General features: G+C 38.8%; 1 protein-coding gene across 31 annotated transcripts in view; it reads left to right on the top strand.

The window, feature by feature from the left end:
* The window catches only part of ptprda (protein tyrosine phosphatase receptor type Da), a 341,854-nt gene that overhangs the window by 119,953 nt on the left and 201,543 nt on the right, over positions 1-20,358 (top strand). For all 31 annotated transcript variants that reach the window (XM_065249635.2, XM_065249633.2, XM_065249632.2 and 28 more), the window contains exons 4-5: positions 7,311-7,382; positions 12,704-12,780. The gene's annotated coding sequence lies outside the window, so the exon portion shown is untranslated. The remainder of the gene's footprint in view (positions 1-7,310; positions 7,383-12,703; positions 12,781-20,358) is intronic.

Genomic DNA, 20,358 nt, shown 5'->3' with positions numbered 1-20,358 from the left:
CAGTGATTGTTTAAATGAGGTTGACTGGGGAAAAGAATGGGATGGGACAGTGGTTTTAAGTCATAAAACAAATGTGAGGGCAGGTGTTGCAATTTTGTTTGCAAAACAATTCCTCCCAATAAGTTATGAAGTGGAAGAGATTGTAAAAGGAAGATTGTTAAAGGTCTCTGCAAAATATGATGGGGTATCATTTGTTTTAATTAATGTATATGCTCCTGTCATAGCAAGTGAAAGAATGGAATTCCTAGAGACTTTAACCAATGTATTACAGAATTGTGATCCTGAACATTATTTATTGTTAGCGGGTGATTTTAATTGTACAGCAAAGGATATTGACAGGAACCATTTAGAACCTCACACAGCTTCTAGAAAGGCTTTAACACGCCTTATCGAAATGAGTGATTTAGTGGATGTGTGGAGAGAGTTAAATGGTTTGAATAGGCAATATACATGGACACACATAAAAGATAATTTGCTCTCAATGGCAAGATTAGACCAAATATATTGTTTTAAACATCAATTGCAAGTTATGAAATCATGCTGTATTAATCCTGTTGCTTTCTCTGATCATGCAATGGTGACAGTCACTGTTTTTATTAATGGTTTAAAGAGTAAAAGTGCATATTGGATTTTTAACAGTGTATTGTTGGAAGATGTTCATTTTAAGCAATGTCTTGAGTTTTTTTGGAAACAATGGAGAAAAGAAAAAGAAATGTTCTCATGTATACAACAATGGTGGGAATTGGGAAAAAAGCAAATACAGCAGTTGTGTAAACAATACCATTTCAATGTCACTAAAAGCATAGTTGGAAAAATTAAAAAACTTGAAAATGAAATTGTTGAAGTTCAAGGCTTAATTGAAGTCACAGGAGGAAATGAATATTGTAAGGTTTTAAATGAAAAGAAGAAGGCTCTGGAAAATTTGCTAGGACACAAAGCACAGGGGGCTTTAGTACGGTCTAGGTTTCAGGAATTTTCAGAGATGGATGCTCCCTCTAAGTTCTTTTTTGGCTTAGAGAAAAAAAATGGCCAAAGTAGGTTTATTCACTGTCTTAAGGGTGTTAATGGAGAAGTTTTAAATGAACCTTCAGACATTCGAAGAAGAGTTACTGGTTTTTATAAAGAATTGTATAGAAGTGAATATGAAGAGGACAATCAGTTGAGTGAGGATTTTTTGAGTGAATTACCTCAAGTAGAAGATGCAGAGAAACCTAAATTAGGAGCACAACTGACAGAGAGCGAGCTGTATGAAGCCTTAAAAAGCATGGAGAATAGAGCTCCTGGAATTGATGGTCTCACTGTTGATTTTTATAAAGCCTGCTGGAATATCATAGGCAGTGATTTTTTAGAAGTTGTGCATGACAGTATATCTCAAGGTACCCTTCCTTTTAGTTGCAGGCGTGCTGTTTTAACCCTGTTACCAAAGAAGGGGGATTTGAAGGAGATAAATAACTGGAGACCCGTTTCCTTACTGTGTGTGGATTTGAAAATATTGTCGAAAGCCTTAGCCAACAGGCTAAAGATAGTGATGGGACAAATAATACACACAGATCAGTCATATTGTGTGCCCGAAAGATCGATCTCTGACAATATTTCTGCAGTTAGAGATATGTTTGAGGTAGCAAAAATATCAGGACAAAATTTTGGTCTAATTTCATTAGACCAAGAGAAAGCATTTGATCGAGTAGAGCACAATTATTTATGGAATGTTCTTGGAAAGTTTGGTTTTCCTCAGGACTTCGTTAAAATGATAAAGATGCTATATAGTGACATTGAGAGTATTGTAAAGGTCAATGGTGGTTTGAGTGCTCCTTTTTCTGTTCAAAGGGGAATCAGGCAAGGGTGCTCCTTATCAGGGATGCTATACTCTATAGCCATTGAGCCCTTTTTATTGAAACTGAAAAAGGTTTTAATGGGTGTGTCTGTGAATGAACATCATAATTTTACTTTGTCCGCATATGCAGATGATGTAATGGTGGTGGTTAAAGATAAGAAAGATGTGGAAAATATAAAAATGGTTGTGGAAGAATTTAAAAAAATATCATCAGCAAAAGTAAATTGGAACAAGTGTGCTGCTCTTGAAGTAGGTGGGTGGGGTGAAAGAAAACCCAGTCTGCCTGGCGGTCTAAGATGGACTTCAGGTGGAATTAAGTATTTAGGAGTTTTTCTGGGAGATGAACAGTATGTTAAAAAGAACTGGGAGGGAATAGAAGAAATGATGGAGGGAAGATTGAGAAGGTGGAAATGGTTACTTCCCAGAATGTCATATAGGGGGCGCACACTTATAATTAACAACTTGGTGGCGTCCACTCTGTGGCACCGGTTGGCATCGACAGAACCCCCTGCAGGCCTGTTATCAAAGTTGCAAGTAATGCTTGTTAATTTTTTTTGGAACAATTTACATTGGGTTCCTCAATGTGTTTTATTCTTACCAAGAGATGAGGGAGGCCAAGGCCTTGTTCACTTGGAAAGTAGAAAAACTGCTTTCAGGTTACAGTTTGTACAAAAGTTTCTCTTTGGTGAAGAAAACATCTGGAAAGCAGGGGCCAGTTTGATATTTGAGCAAGTGAGAAAATGGGGACTTGCTAAAAACCTTTTTTGGACTAAGGGTGCGGACAGAGATTTTAAAGAACTTCCATTGTTCTATTTCAGCGTTTTAAAAGCCTGGATGTTTTTAACTCCATCAAGAAGGACATCTACACTGTCGCTTTTTTGGCTCTTGAATGAACCCCTAGTGGGTAAAGCAAGGTTGGACATTGGAGAGTTAGTAGCTCCTGGGCTGACTAATAGCCTGATAAATTCAAGAGTGATAACATTGGGACAATTGTTGAACATTTGTGGATGTAAGTTTGACAAGACTGATGCAATCGCCCAACATTTGGGATTTAAATCAAAAAGGACAGTTGGAGCTTTTTTGGAGAGGCTCAAAGAAACTTTAAATGCTGATGAGTTGGCCCTTATAGGGGTCTTTGACAATGGAGGTGTGCCAGATAAAGTTGACTCTTTTCCGGACATTGAGATCTGTCCTGATTTTTCTGAAGAAGAGTTATCTAGCCCAGTTTTTGAATCATTGAAAGATGAATGTCTAGAGCTCAGTACAATGTGTGGAAAGAAGTTATATGAATTGAGTGTAAAAGTGTTGAATAAAAAGAAGTTATTGAGTAAAAGAGATATTCCTTGGAAAATACATTTTGGTGTTGAAAATGAATGCAGTCCTGCATGGAGAACACTGTATAAGCCACCATTGACCAAAATTACTGGAGATTTGCAATGGAAAGTGTTGCATGGAATTGTTGCTGTAAATGCATTTACAAGTATTATAAATGAGTCTATTGAAAGCAAATGCCCTTTTTGTGATGATAGGGAAACGATTTTTCACTGTTTTCTGTATTGTAACAGATTGGAATTTTTGTTTTCAAGACTTCAAGGAATTTTTACTGGGTTTAATGTTGTTTTCTCCAATGTTGTGTTTATTTATGGGTTTAAATATTATAGAGAAAATAGGAGAAAAGGGCGCTTATTGAATTTTATTATAGGTCAAGCCAAGTCAGCCATCTATTTGACAAGAAGAAAAAGAATAGAGGGAAAGGGAGGAGATGATTTAGATGGTACTTTCAGGAGACTATTGAAAGCAAGAATAAGACATGAGTTCTTGTTCTATAATTTAATGAAGAATATTGAAGGTTTTAATGATGTATGGAGTTATAATGATGCTGTGTGTACTGTTATAGATGATGATCTTGTTTTTTCAATTTGGGTTGAATAATTTGTAATTGCTGTGTGGGTTTTAGGTGTTTTGTAATATGAGGTATGTTTGTTGTGTAAAACTTGTAGAATAAAGTAGATTCAAAATTCAAAAAAAAAATTCTCTCTCTCTCTCTCTCTCTATCTCTCTCTCTCTCTCTCTCTCTCTCTCTCTCTCTCTCTCTCTCTCTCTCTCTCTCTCTCTCTCTCTCTCATTATTCGTCTGAAGTGTCTCTGGAGTGTGCGACAGGCTCCACCAAATCTCTTCTCTATTTTTAGATGTGTTTAAACTCAGCACTATTATTTTATGCATAAAGCCGTGATTTGAATTTCATTGCACATGCAAACAAACACAAACACACACGAGTCAAAGCTTTATTTACATGACATCTTCCAGCCTTCAGCATTATATTACTGCGCTTCTTGTAAAGTTTGACAGACAGAGCGAGGTATTTAAGTGCTGTCTGTCACATTCTTCACTCCAGCTTCTGGAAGTTAATGATGTGTTTGAGTCAAACATTGAAACCTCTAGAGATATTACACTCCTAACATAAACCATTCATATAAACACAAACAATATTCACACACAAGTTTTGTGTTACAGAATTTAATGTGATTCTTCCCGGTATGTTGTCTGAAGATGGAAACTATTTTTCTTTAAAATCATTGCATTGTTTTTCTGTGTGTGTGTGTGTGTGTGTGTGTGTGTGTGTGTGTGTGTGTGTGTGTGTGTGTGTGTGTGTGTGTACCTGGTAATTATCACGTTGTGGGGACCAATTGTCCCCACAAAGATAGGAATACCAGTGTTTTTGTGACCTTGTGGGGACATTTTGATGTCCCCATGAGGAAACAAGCTTATAAATCAAACAAGATGATGTTTATTGAAAATCTAAGGTACAAGAAAGTTTTGTGTGATGGTTGGGGTTAGGGAATGGGGCAGGTAAGGGGAATAGAATATACAGTTTGTATGGTATAAAATGCATTACGTCTATGGAATGTCCCCACAAAACATGGAAACCAGAATGTGTGTGTGTGTGTGTATGTGTGTGTGTGTGTGTGTGTGTGTGTGTGTGTGTGTGTGTGTGTGTGTGTGTGTGTGTGTGTGTGTGTGTGCGTGCGTGCGTGCGTGCGTGCGTGCGTGCGTGCGTGCGTGCGTGCGTGCGTGCGTGCGTGCGTGCGTGTGCGTGCGTGCATGTGTAAGTGCGTGTGGTTTCAGGTGATGCAGTCTGTAGAGTCATCAGTGTAATTAGTATGTTTGTTTAAACCCAGTGTGCAATTAATATTCTGATTACAACTATTGTTTAGAGTTATTGTTTATGAAATTCAGTGCAATATTGTCCTGCAGAACGTTTATAGATTTTGAATGATTTGAATAATGTTGATGTGATTAGAGCAGTGTGTGTACTTGTTAGGATCTCAATGATTCATGAAGAAATGATGTTTTCTTTTAAATGTTATAAGTGAGTGATGAGATGTGTATCATTCCTGAGTAAACAGCACACACTAGTGGTGATCTATACACAACACACACTTCTCTCCTTCATTCATCTCTTTCAGAGCATTATTTCTCTTGTAGATGTTAGCAGTTGTATGTGTCTCATGATGGATGTCCATTGTGCTCACCGTCACCTGATCTCAGTTTCTTCCCTAATAAACATCAAAGCACAACACTCACAACTTTCAATGCAAATCTTTATTTGTTTTACATTAATTAATGTTGACTTTATAAACGGACTGAAATGATCACAGCATGAAGCAGAAAGCTCTAGCACACTTAAACAGCTGCTGTTTAACAGACAGACAGACAGACAGACAGACACACACACACACACACACACACACACACACACACACACACATATACAAAGGCAAAGACAGACAGACACAGACAAATGGACACACATACAGACAAATACGGACAGACAGACAGAGAGTAATGCTTCAGAAATGAGAAGTGTGTTTTCTGCTGCTGTCTTCACTTTTGATGCACAGTGAGCACAAAACACACTGACAGAATGGTGTCAAATCTGCTGCACAGAAGTGTGTGTGTGTGTGTGTGTGTGTGTGTGTGTGTGTGTGTGTGTGTGCGTGCGTGCGTGCGTGCGTGCGTGCGTGCGTGTGTGTGTGTACCTGTTATACACACACACGTGCGCAAAAGAGAACTATTTTTGTGACTGTGTTTCGGTCTCAAGCTGTTAATTAGCAACAGAGCCAAAATTAGCACACAGATGTTGTGCGTTTAAGGACACAAATGATTCCCCATCAAAGAGTTTCTGCTCAGTAAAGAGATCTGAAGACCGTCACGTATTAAACTTCATCTAAATGTGTAGATCTGACCCCTCCTGACCGTTTATCTGACTGATTTAACATTCAGTCGCTCTACTTATGTTAAACCCTAAAGTCATGCCTGAATCTCTCTACAGATCAACTCCTGTTATCAGACTGAAAAAAATGTGTTTTAATAATTCATGCAATGATGGTATCTGCACAAACCCATCTTAATGGAATACTTGATTGTGATTGGTCAATCAAACAAATATATGACATCTGTATAATGGAAAAACTGTCATTGACAGTGAATCCTGTGCTGTGCTCTCTCTCTCTCTCTCTCTCTCTCTCTCTCTCTCTCTCTCTCTCTCTCTCTCTTTTACATAATCAAAGTTTGTTAGTTTAGCTTTTACAATGAATAATTCAGGTCTGTTTATTAATTTATTTGTAATGTAGTCTTGTGTTATTCTGGGATTAGTTTGATGTAATGACTTCTTATTTTCTCTCTCATACACAAGTGAAGACTCTTCTTCATTGATGTTGTAATGGATTTAAAGAGTCAAGCTTAAAAGTTCAGCACAATCACTGCTTGTCCCAAAACATCACATTAACCACATTAACATCACACTTGAAATGAAATAAACTGTTGACTTAGAGCACAAATTAAGGACTGAAATCTGATTTGTGAATCTGATGCGTCTGGTTGATCTGATGGTTTTGGTGTGGCCAATTGAAATATCAGGTCATCATACTGTACTGTAGGGTGTGGGCAAACTTAATAAATTGATTATGATTATGATATTTTAAATGAAGATATAAAATCCTGAAGTGTGTATTTTTACTCAGTTTATTTGTTTGTGTATTTATTATGTTGATCATCTGCAGTGGAACGACTTCAGTTTATTAGCACTACTGGTTTGCCCCAAATCACTAAACTAATTCAGGCCAGTAATTACTGAGTTTTCATAAAGTCATGCTAATAAAAGTACGGTGAAGATCCGTGAATAACTTTGATCTAAACAGTAAACAGATACGTCTGCATCATTAGCAGTGAGCTAAATAACTGCTCAACCCTGGAGACTTACATGAGAGGATCTGGAAAGTCTCAATAGGATTTGATTTCTTCTTTTTCTTCTGTTAACTAACTAACTAACTGCTCAGGTTGGTGTGCAGAATGTCATGAAACAATCACTCATCAACTGTTTTTAGATTAGCTGATCCTGATATTAAAATGAAACTGAATCCCATCAGAGAACACTTGTGTAACAGATGTCTGTGATTTTCTTCTTGTGTTTCAGGGAATATCGGAGGAGTTTTATGCTTTTGTTGCTCTGGCTGGAGGCAGATGAGTGGCAACAGTGTCATGAAAGGTAAGATTAACATCTGATCTCTAATCTAAATGTGTATGTCCAATGAATCCTCTCATGTTGATTTTGGTATTTAACTTCACACAGGTAGCTAGCTTAAACATTAGGAAGCATCCATCATGATGTTGAGTGTTTTCATGGTGCCGAGTGTGTCTCAGTTTTTTTGAATTGGCACTTCACAGTTGTGAGTCATTACACGCATCAGATGACAACAGACACACAGACAAAATCAACTGAGCAAAGATAAAGGCCAGTGTTTGAGAAGCTACTTTGAAACTGTATTTGGACAAGCAACTTTTTTAGCTACAAGCTACTTATCAGTTTAAGTACTTAAGCTAACTAAAACATAGTTAGCTGCACAACAATGAACTATTAGAAGTTAAGGCATTGCAGGTTCATCACAACAGAACATAGCATTAGGCTGTAATAAAACATCTACTTGCTGGAAAAAAGTATTAAACCACTGGAAAAGTCACACTATTTTAAAAGCAACCGAACCATCAAACTACAGAAACACGTAGTTTAGCTAGTAGCATCATTACTTGTAGTTAACTACTCACTCCCCAACACTTGAGATAACAACAGAGAAGACAGTTAGTAACCCAGTTTTTGTTTTTAAAAGTAAAGTTGAACTTGGGGCTCGAGCCCTGGCCTCAGGTTCGCTCTTCTTTCTGAAAGTTCCTTTAGCATGAATTATTAAGACTGAATGTACATGCCAAGTAGTGAAACTCCAGCAAGACTGTATAGTTGCTATAAGCACCACAATTTTCACTTGAGTTTTGGATAATCTTAGACACAATATGTGGGATTTTATCACTTTTTCAAAACAAAGGTCAACTCTTCCCTCGCCAGCATTGCCAGCCAGCGATTTTTTATTATTTTCACAAAAGTTTAATGCCTTCCAGAAAATGTTGTTCTATAAATATATAAACATACAATTAAATGAAAGAACAGACCATCTGCTTTAAAAAACATCTCATCCTACCTTCATTTGTTTTCTTTTTATCACCTCTGAAATATGTTTGGGTTTCTTCAAAAATACAACATTTTGAGTAAAAGCTGAGATAACTGCATTTTTGTGAAGGACTTTAGTTATAGATCAGATGTAATCACTCTCTGGTCTGTAATGTAATCACTCTCTGGTCGGTGATGTAATCACTCTCTGGTCGGTGATGTAATCACTCTCTGGCCGGTGATGTAATCACTCTCTGGTCGGTGATGTAATCACTCTCTGGTCGGTGATGTAATCACTCTCTGGTCGGTGATGTAATCACTCTCCGGTCGGTGATGTAATTACTCTCCGGTCGGTCAGTGATGTAATCACTCTCCAGTCTGTGATGTAATCACTCTCCGGTCTGTGATGTAATCACTCTCCGGTCGGTGATGTAATCACTCTCCGGTCGGTGATGTAATCACTCTCTGGTCGGTGATGTAATCACTCTCTGGTCGGTGATGTAATCACTCTCTGGTCGGTGATGTATACACTCTCTGGCCGGTGATGTAATCACTCTCTGGTCGGTGATGTAATCACTCTCTGGTCTGTGATGTAATCACTCTCTGGTCGGTGATGTAATCACTCTCTCTGGTCGGTGATGTATACACTCTCTGGCCGGTAATGTAATCACTCTCTGGTCGGTGATGTAATCACTCTCTGGTCTGTGATGTAATCACTCTCCGGTCGGTGATGTAATCACTCTCCGGTCGGTGATGTAATCACTCTCCGGTCGGTGATGTAATCACTCTCTGGTCTGTGATGTAATCACTCTCCGGTCGGTGATGTAATCACTCTCCGGTCGGTGATGTAATCACTCTCCGGTCGGTGATGTAATCACTCTCTGGTCGGTGATGTAATCACTCTCTGGTCGGTGATGTAATCACTCTCTGGCCGGTGATGTAATCACTCTCTGGCCGGTGATGTAATCACTCTCTGGTCGGTGATGTAATCACTCTCTGGTCGGTGATGTAATCACTCTCTGGTCGGTGATGTAATCACTCTCCGGTCGGTGATGTAATTACTCTCCGGTCGGTCAGTGATGTAATCACTCTCCAGTCTGTGATGTAATCACTCTCCGGTCTGTGATGTAATCACTCTCCGGTCGGTGATGTAATCACTCTCCGGTCGGTGATGTAATCACTCTCTGGTCGGTGATGTAATCACTCTCTGGTCGGTGATGTAATCACTCTCTGGTCGGTGATGTATACACTCTCTGGCTGGTGATGTATTCACTCTCTGGTCGGTGATGTAATCACTCTCTGGTCTGTGATGTAATCACTCTCTGGTCGGTGATGTAATCACTCTCTCTGGTCGGTGATGTAATCACTCTCTCTGGTCGGTGATGTATACACTCTCTGGCCGGTGATGTAATCACTCTCTGGTCTGTGATGTAATCACTCTCCGGTCGGTGATGTAATCACTCTCCGGTCGGTGATGTAATCACTCTCCGGTCGGTGATGTAATCACTCTCCGGTCGGTGATGTAATCACTCTCCGGTCGGTGATGTTATCACTCTCTGGTCGGTGATGTAATCACTTTCTGGGCTGTGATGTAATCACTCCCTGGTCTGTGATGTAATCACTCTCTGATCTGTTATGTAATCACTCTCTCTGGTCGGTGATGTTATCACTCTATGGTCGGTGATATAATCACGCTCTGGTCTGTGATGTAATCACTCTCTGGTCTGTGATGTAATCACTCTCTGGTCTGTGATGTTATCACTCTCTGGTCTGTGATGTAATCACTCTCTGGTCTGTGATGTAATCACTCTCTGATCTGTGATGTAATCACTCTCTCTGGGCGGTGATGTTATCACTCTCTGGTCGGTGATATAATCACTCTCTGGTCGGTGATGTAATCACTCTCCGGTCGGTGATGTAATTACTCTCCGGTCGGTCAGTGATGTAATCACTCTCCAGTCTGTGATGTAATCACTCTCCGGTCGGTGATGTAATCACTCTCCGGTCGGTGATGTAATCACTCTCTGGTCGGTGATGTAATCACTCTCTGGTCGGTGATGTAATCACTCTCTGGTCGGTGATGTATACACTCTCTGGCCGGTGATGTAATCACTCTCTGGTCGGTGATGTAATCACTCTCTGGTCTGTGATGTAATCACTCTCTGGTCGGTGATGTAATCACTCTCTCTGGTCGGTGATGTATACACTCTCTGGCCGGTAATGTAATCACTCTCTGGTCGGTGATGTAATCACTCTCTGGTCTGTGATGTAATCACTCTCTGGTCGGTGATGTAATCACTCTCTCTGGTCGGTGATGTATACACTCTCTGGCCGGTAATGTAATCACTCTCTGGTCAGTGATGTAATCACTCTCTGGTCTGTGATGTAATCACTCTCCGGTCGGTGATGTAATCACTCTCCGGTCGGTGATGTAATCACTCTCCGGTCGGTGATGTAATCACTCTCCGGTCGGTGATTTAATCACTCTCTGGTCGGTGATGTTATCACTCTCTGGTCGGTGATGTAATCACTTTCTGGGCTGTGATGTAATCACTCCCTGGTCTGTGATGTAATCACTCTCTGATCTGTTATGTAATCACTCTCTCTGGTCGATGATGTTATCACTCTATGGTCGGTGATATAATCACGCTCTGGTCTGTGATGTAATCACTCTCTGGTCTGTGATGTAATCACTCTCTGGTCTGTGATGTTATCACTCTCTGGTCTGTGATGTAATCACTCTCTGGTCTGTGATGTAATCACTCTCTGATCTGTGATGTAATCACTCTCTCTGGGCGGTGATGTTATCACTCTCTGGTCGGTGATATAATCACTCTCTGGTCGGTGATGTAATCACTCTCCGGTCGGTGATGTAATTACTCTCCGGTCGGTCAGTGATGTAATCACTCTCCAGTCTGTGATGTAATCACTCTCCGGTCGGTGATGTAATCACTCTCCGGTCGGTGATGTAATCACTCTCTGGTCGGTGATGTAATCACTCTCTGGTCGGTGATGTAATCACTCTCTGGTCGGTGATGTATACACTCTCTGGCCGGTAATGTAATCACTCTCTGGTCGGTGATGTAATCACTCTCTGGTCTGTGATGTAATCACTCTCTGGTCGGTGATGTAATCACTCTCCGGTCGGTGATGTAATCACTCTCCGGTCGGTGATGTAATCACTCTCCGGTCGGTGATGTAATCACTCTCCGGTCGGTGATGTTATCACTCTCTGATCTGTGATGTAATCACTCTCTGGTCGGTGATGTAATCACTCTCCGGTCGGTGATGTAATCACTCTCCGGTTGGTGATGTAATCACTCTCCGGTCAGTGATGTAATCACTCTCTGGTCGGTGATGTTATCACTCTCTGGTCGGTGATGTAATCACTTTCTGGGCTGTGATGTAATCACTCCCTGGTCTGTGATGTAATCACTCTCTGATCTGTTATGTAATCACTCTCTCTGGTCGGTGATGTTATCACTCTCTGGTTGGTGATATAATCACGCTCTGGTCTGTGATGTAATCACTCTCTGGTCTGTGATGTAATCACTCTCTGGTCTGTGATGTTATCACTCTCTGGTCTGTGATGTAATCACTCTCTGGTCTCTGATGTAATCACTCTCTGATCTGTGATGTAATCACTCTCTCTGGGCGGTGATGTTATCACTCTCTGGTCGGTGATATAATCACTCTCTGGTCTGTGATGTAATCACTCTCTGGTCTGTGATGTAATCACTCTCTGGTCGGTGATGTTATTACTGAAGTGATTTACATTAACTCTTTCCCCGCCATTGACGAGATATCTCGTCAATTAAGAGAAAACGCTTCCCCGCCAATGACGAGATTTTCCGTCTTTCCGCAATACCTCTATTATCACAAAAATTGAATTATCTCTGCTTTTTGCTCAAAATATGGTGTTTTTGCAAAAACCTAACCCATATTCAAAAGCTGATTTCAGAAGAACCACTAAAGGTAGGATGAAACGGTTTTTTTTTGTTTGAAAGCAGAGGGTCTGTTCTTTCTTTTGGTATATTGTATGTTTATATATTTAAAGAAGAACATTTTCTGGAAGGCATTAAACTTTGGTGAAAATCATGAAAAACGCTGGCGCTGGCTGGCAACTTTTTTTAAAAACGCTGGTTGTGAAAGAGTTAAGGGTTGAAGTTTTGCAGCTGGACTTGAAATGTATAATGTGTTACTATGCTTGCATTTAGATGTATAGTGATTTTATTATGAGAGCTGTTTAACTGTATTATAATATAATAGATGATAAATCTGAATGTGTGTTTGGGCCTGATAGATAAAAATAGCCAGGAATTTTTTTTTATTAATATTATTGAAAACCTGTGCCATGTGTCTGACTGTAGGTCCGGTCCGACTCGGAGAGTGTTGTGTGGCTGTGCTTCAGGTTTCCAGATGCATTACCAGCTGGTGGCAACCGAGTGTAAGTCCATTGAATGTTAGAAACACTCACACGCCTGCACGTTAAATTATATTTATATGACATTTTCCACTGTTGTCCTATATAAGATAAAAGCCTTTGATATATTGTAGTCATTTTGTGTGTTGTATATTGTTGGTTTATGGTTAGGGATATTGTTAGAAGTGTAATTACATGCAGATCATTTAAATTGAAGTACAATATAACCACATGCATGAACACAATCTTTACACCATTGTAAGAATCATTTAAACATGTAGCCATCTTAAGGCTGTAAACAGGAGTTCAGGGTTTGTCTGGTAAGCAGGTTCACATCAACCTCTGCTGGTAGATGCTGTAACTACATCACTTCATAGATAAAGTATGGAAGAGGGAAAAAAAACATCTTAAAAGTCATTAGAATGTGAGATTTTTATTTGGCCATAATCCTCTTCTGTAAAAAGCAAGGATAGTTACATGTGCATATTTTTGCAGATAATCCACATGAACTTCAAATGTTTTTCACAAGACATCAGACATTTTTTAGTTTTAAATATATTTTTGTCTGATCCAGATTCATGACATATAGTATGTCTGTATCTATGAGTTATTAAGTCTGTAAATGTCATTAGTCAACAGATGTTATTTCAGCTGTATTATACACTGTGTGGTGTAGTTGCTCTGTTGGGTTCTGTTCACATTATGAATCAGTTTTAAGAGTGAACTTGATGTTGTGTAGTTAGATGCATTTACAGAGATGTGTTTTTTGTGCGATTCTGTAAGATATTTTGTGACATTTGTGTTTATGATGTCAGCGTTGGTGGCGTTGAGTTTTTAGTTTTCAGAAATGAAAAGCATAAGAACAGCAGCAGCAATAGTTGAATGTGTCAGTCACAGCTTTAGAAATGTTAAGAGTTGCTTGGAGTGATTGTCTTCACTACACTCAGAGTAAAAGCCTGTCTGAATCATGTGATAAACCTCAGAAATAAGCTTCTCATTGTTAAATCACAATGTTGCTTATCCTACTGAATATGTGATGTAGCAGAAGACATTCATCTGTCTAATAGATTCAATCAAAAGTTATTTACATTCCATTACATCACTGAATACTGAAATAAGACATGATTTGTTTTGTTTGTGTCTGATGGTTGGCAAACACAAGGAACTGAAGAAGATATTACACACACGCACGCAGGCACGCACGCACGCACGCACACACACACACACACACACACAGTATTATACACATTGAGTTTTGAACAAAACACTTGATCCTGAACTTAAGTGTGTTCTCAAACAAACAATGAGTGCATAGTCAAACATTTAATACAATTCATTTCTGTATTATACTGAAATTTAAATACTGAACAAATTCAAACTGGATTTTAAAAACCACCGGAGAGAACCAAACCGCCCATCAAAACCTGATAATTTGTTATGTTTATATGAAAGTGACATGATTGTGAAGTATGGTAACTGATACTTTAAATGTGACCTCTGCATTTAACCATTCCAGTGAGTAGTGAACACAACTGATATGAAGGATAATTATTATTAAGCACAAAATATCATTCACAAAATGTTGATTATTATCAGAAAACACAGAATCCAGCGATAGACGGATTGCATTGTTGAGTTAAATAAACACTGCTGTGTCCACACTGCTAAAAGGGTCTTATTGAAGAAACCCAAACACATTTCTGTTGATATTATACGTAAAGGATATTCTTGGATTCTGTCCTGTGTGCTTTATTAAATGCTGTCAATATATATACAGATTACAATATACACAATTAAAGGTGCTTCACAATGCCATAGAAGAACTTTTAACATCTAAAGTTCACCTGTGACCTGTCATCATTATTTCCACCAGCAGATGTCAGTGTATATCTGCGTGCATGCGTGGATGTGTGTGACTAAGAAATGTTGTACAAAGTACAACATTAGTATTCAAAGTACAAACTTCATAAAAGATGTGACCATAATATCAAATAAACAAAAACAACAATGACTTAATGACCATTGGCCCAATACTGTTTCCAACATCACTGTAATAATCACTGTATACTCAACATTACACTTGAAAATCTGCAATGTTACCAAAACTTTGACAGTCATGAAACTCCTTCTTTCTGTTATCTGATTGGTCTTTCACAAAGATTGCTGGGTAGTTGACTTGTGTGACGTCTGCAGCAGTCTGGGTGGCGCTCGCGAGCACACCTCTGAGTAATAAAATGACTAATGAGACCATTACGAACCCATTTGGGACAGGGCCGATAAGTATTCCTCAGGCGCATAAACATAAAAAATGAAGTGTTTTGTTGCAAAATGAGATAACTCCGTTTTTTTTTATAAATCTCGTTTTTTGGTTGTGCATTCCAGTTAATATCAATTCAACTGCAGTTGGTTTGTTTTGATTTAAACCTTCATAACTTAAAAAATACAGCTAAGTAGCACCATAAAACAAAATAATACAGGGTTCCCGCGGGGTCTTAAAAAGTCTTAAAAAGTCAAAAATTCAGAATGTTAAATTTAAGGCCTTAAAAAGTCTTAAAAACGGCCAGATTTTTATCATAGGTCTTAAATTTAATTTACCCAAGTCTTAAAATTTCTTACCTCCGTTCATTCCCGAAAAGCGTTGTCCGCAGAAAATAAAATAGTATTGTAAAACGCTGAAGAGCTAATCAGTGGCGGAGGCAGAAAGATGGGTGGGTCTCTAAAAAAGAATCCGGCGTCCGCACTTTGTCGTAATCCACACAAATCGTGCCATTAGCTATATTACAGGTATTGTCTGACTGTATACTGTGGGCTGGGCAAGAAACAAACCTTAAACTTAGTTTTGTGTAAGCAAAAATCTTTTCTGGGTTAATTTAACCAACTAGCCCGTGGCTTCTCTGAGTATTCGCCAGGTTCTGAAACATAGAGGACCCAGAAGCAGAAAAAAAATCAACTTTATTGAAAATCAACTTAAACAGTCGGGCCGACGAGTCACAAGCCACCAACAGCGAGTCAACTTTAGTGTTACAGAGTTTATACTTTGGAGGATTTTGTTTACCTCACTGCTCAAAGCGCGTTTACTTATTTGACTCTAATATTGCTCTCTGCTGCAATGCACTCGAACCTAACGCGCTTCCCCTTCAGCTCTCAACAAACAGCAGCGATTGGCGGACGGAAAGCAAGAAAGTACCGTAATAAACCATATATTGCCAAAAAGCGCAATTGTCTTCTTTTAGGAACAATTCAAACTTTTTCATGGCGCAAATGCTTCAGGAGTTATGGTTAAATGAATAGCGGTAGAATCGGAGCGTTTCTTAATCTGAAGGCTTTATCCTCCGGAGGTCGAATAGGAAGGCTGCTGCAGACATTATCAAACCTGGTTTATTAGTTAAGTTAACTGAGCATTACATTCGCAAGTCATAATAAGCATATTACAACAATTTACGATTAACTAAAAATAATAATCAATATTTTAAAGTTAATTTTAATGTTAATATTCTGAAATAAGACCTAGAAATGCAACCTCCGGCTATAGCCTTCGGATTGAGAAACGGTCTTCGTGGATAACGTTAGCAACACATAATAAACCACGAACAGCCTTTTAATGGTCAATTTCATTTTTTTAAAGCAGATAAACATGCATAAACATTATGGGGTGGTTTCCTGGACAGGGATTAGTTTAAGACAGGACTAGGCCGTAGTTTAAGTGATCTCTTATTAGTGGACTTTATTTGTCAAAAAACATTGTTGATAGAATTTTATAAAAATACTACTTGCACATATTAGTGTGATATATAAATATTGTAAATCAATGCATTTCTTGATTATTAATTAAGAAAAATCACAGCTCTTTGCCTCTAACTCAATGTATTTCAATGGCTCACTATGAGCTTCCTGGAACTAACTGAAGTCTCTATGAATCACGTGACGGCCGAGCTTTTTGGACTTCCATTGTCAGTCTCTTCCTAAAGGGCTATGGATTGAATTTGTCGTCGCAAACACTCGTGGTCTAATAGGGTTAAGCATAATGTATTTCCGTGTATTTTGAGTATTTGTTTTAATAGTGTGTTTATTTTATATTTTTCTATTACTGAATCCATAAAAATAGAACGTTTTGAGAATTTCTGAGATCATTCGAATGCTTCTAGTAATGTGTCGTGTTGGTCTTAAATTTTACTCATAATGGTCTTAAAAGGTCTTAAAAAGGTCTTAAATTTAACTTGCTGAAACCTGCAAGAACCCTGATAATAACATGATAACATAATAATAAACATGTTTTGACAAAAATGTTAAAAACGGATTTATCTCGTTTTGCAACAAAACTCTGCATATATATATTGAGCCAATACCGTTCAACATATAATAAAGTAGGTGTGCATATTTCTGTGTTAAAGAAATGATGGCGCACCAAGAAGTTTAAAAGCACATTTATGGCAAAAAGCGACATTTGATTTATTACAGTATGGTGATTAAGATTTGTGGTTAGATTATGGTGATTAATAATGCAGATGCTACAGGATGTAAAATCAACAGAAAAACTTGTTTATACATGATATCAACTAAAGCAACTTAACAAATTCATTGTTTCCACGATCCGCTTTTACACAACGATAACAAATGATACATAATCAAAACCTACTGATTAAACTATAAACATCTACATGCACCCACAGAACCCAGTAAACACAAAGAACTAGTTAGGTAAATCTGGGTTTTATAACTGTATAGACTTTACAGTTTATTAACTCTCCATTAACTGTAGCTGGAGACGCTTCTCATAAAACAAACAATAAATTAAGTCAGTACTCAGACATGGTTGTTAACTGTAATATTTGACACAGTTGTGATCCACCAGGACACTTAACAACATCTCACGTGCACAAACACATACAGTATGCTGGTTTAGCGGGGTTGAACAATTGTGTGTCTTATTCTTCAATTAATATTTGGTAAAATCTGTGAAAACTTTCATGAAACCTGGTTTGCAGTGCCGTATCTCTGCAGCAGGTGGCAGTATGATCTCACTGATGATCTGTCTGCAACATGAAACCGTTGCTCTTTCCCAGTCGTCATCCGTTCTTCCATAAACGTGTGGAAAATCCAGTACAAGAATCTGCTGTGTGTGTGTGTGTGTGTGTGTGTTTACTAACCGTTTCTCAGCCATCTGTAGACTCTGTCAGAGACTGTAATGTCAGTCCTTTACTAATGTTCCTTACATTCTGTCCCTCCTCCTGTCTCTCCCTCGCTCTCTCTTCCTGTCTCTCTGCATTTTTCATCTTTTTGACTCAGTTTTGGTTATTGTATGGTTACATTATATCTGATCATTGTCTGATGCAACCTCCTGCAAACATTACTGCTGTACAGTGGAGTCTCTATTCAGCTCATTGGGTTTGAGGTTCGAGGTTTGGGAGATTGCGAGTTTATGCGCACACATTCTGCTGAATATTTGAGGCTGAAGTCTCTCCACGAGAGAATAATAACATCTCGTAGATTTTTCCAGTCTCCAATGAAAATGTAAGAGCTGTTTTGCTTTGCACCACAATGAGTTTGTGGACGGTTACCATAGCATTGCAATAGAGTTGCTAAGCTGTTTGGAGTGTTTTCTAGGGAGTTGCTATGCATTTGCTAGATGGTTCTGTTAAAGGGATATTGCCAAGGTGTTGCCGTGTAGTTGGCGAGTAGCAAAAATATTCTGCTCAAGTTTGATCACTTCAAAAAGTTACAGCACACTTCACCAGCTACGTTATTCAGGTGTCATTCATGTCTATGTCACATAAATCCCATTCACACAGCACTTTTATCCCAGAACATTTCCATAAAATTGGCAGAGAGCTTTCTGTGTGAACACAAACATGTTCTGGGACCGCTCCTGTTACGATGACTTATAGTAGTAACATTGCCTGTGTGAACAAAGGGCAGAAACATTGACGTAAGGGGCGTGCCGTAGTGAGGATGCGCTTGTTATCACAACAAGAAGTCATGGTTCAGCTCTTTGACACAGGGATTTAAACACAGATCAACATTCATGACGAGAAATGTCTGCAAACTGGACTGAACCAGGGACGGACTGGGGCTAAAAAACAGCCCTGGACTTTTTCCCAAATAGGCCCATCATCCGGCCATTCGCCCCTAGCCGTGCACAACAGACACAAGGATGTCCTGATACTATGCCACAATACTGTCAGACTATTAGACAAGGATATTTAATATTTTGTCCATGTCATATTAAACTTTGATGTATAATAAGGCTGTGAATAATGAAAATAGCTAGGCCTATTAATTTTGTCTGTACAGCTTTCACAAACAACCACCAGGTCTTTGCCAATTCCACAATACTAAACACAAATATGAAAGACAAGGAAAAACTGTACTCTGATGGAAGACAGACAGAAAGTGCAAGCTAGGATTTTTTGGTTAAACTAATATTTGGTCAATTATTTAGCCCCCTTTCTTAATAGCACGTTTAGAGTGGTTGCAATGCATGCCTGATAATTACCCGTTTAATTCAATACCTTAGTCTTCATTGTAGCAGAAAATGTGAGCTCACTACAACCTCTCATATACAATAAAGTCAATGAAAGAAATGAAAACCAATGCAATACGATTAATGTCCACCCACAGACTGTTTTTAAACGGGGTTGGATAAATATTTTTTGCTTTGATGTGTGTGATTTTGGTTAGATGACAGTTACAGTTTGACAAGAGTTTACAGTTTGACAAAAGCAAAATGTTTTGTTTTATTGCGACTGTATACAAATTTAAGCAAACACTTTGCCGTTTGAATTATGTCCCATATGAACAAAATGACATGTATTGTTTTTATGTTTCCACTTTTCAATCGCGCCCGCGCCTCTCTCTCACACACACACACACACACGCGCGTGCGCACACACTCACATCACGTCTTTCTCTTACACTAGTTGCGCATTACGTTTTTCACGCGAGTTTTGTTTATTTTTATATCGTGTATATTATATTATAATGTCACGTGTCCTGCTACTGGCACTTAGCTCTTGCTGATGTGAAGTTAACTCGGTCTGTCCCTCATCATGACCAGGCTGTGGATGCTCAGGCTCGCAAACATAGATGCTCGCGAATTCCGGGAATCCGTGGACCAATCACGACTAGTAGGCCGACTCTTCTTCCTTGTTTTTTTACACGTAGCAGCATATAAGTGATCGTATTAGTGCCTCTGCTGTTGGCTGTTCATATTTATTAGACTTTTTTGCCATCGGCCGGGGCGACGGCCCTCCGTTGAACGGCCGTTCTGGACTTTTCCAGAACGCACAGATTGCCAATCCGTCCCTGGACTGAACTATCTTAGTGTAAACTAAAATTCAAGAGGTAGGTTTTTTCAAGAAATAAACAGATAATAAGCAAACTTCAGAGACTGCGGAAAAAATCTACCAAGCGTCACGTGTCGTTACGAGATCTTTACTCCATGTGTGTGAACGCACGCACAGATTCTGTAAAATTCCGAAAACCAAAATCAAATGATCCATTTTCCATGTATTTTTGTTATCTCTATGTGAAAAGTGTTAAAGTATATTCTTTAATGCTTTAGGTTAGAAGTTTGGAAGTTTAAGGGGCAGATCACACAGAACG

The sequence above is a fragment of the Paramisgurnus dabryanus genome, chromosome 2 (genome assembly GCF_030506205.2).
Source record: "Paramisgurnus dabryanus chromosome 2, PD_genome_1.1, whole genome shotgun sequence".
Taxonomy (NCBI): domain Eukaryota; kingdom Metazoa; phylum Chordata; class Actinopteri; order Cypriniformes; family Cobitidae; genus Paramisgurnus; species Paramisgurnus dabryanus.
Note: the sequence above shows the minus strand (reverse complement) of the source record. Positions and strands in the feature narration are given on the sequence as shown.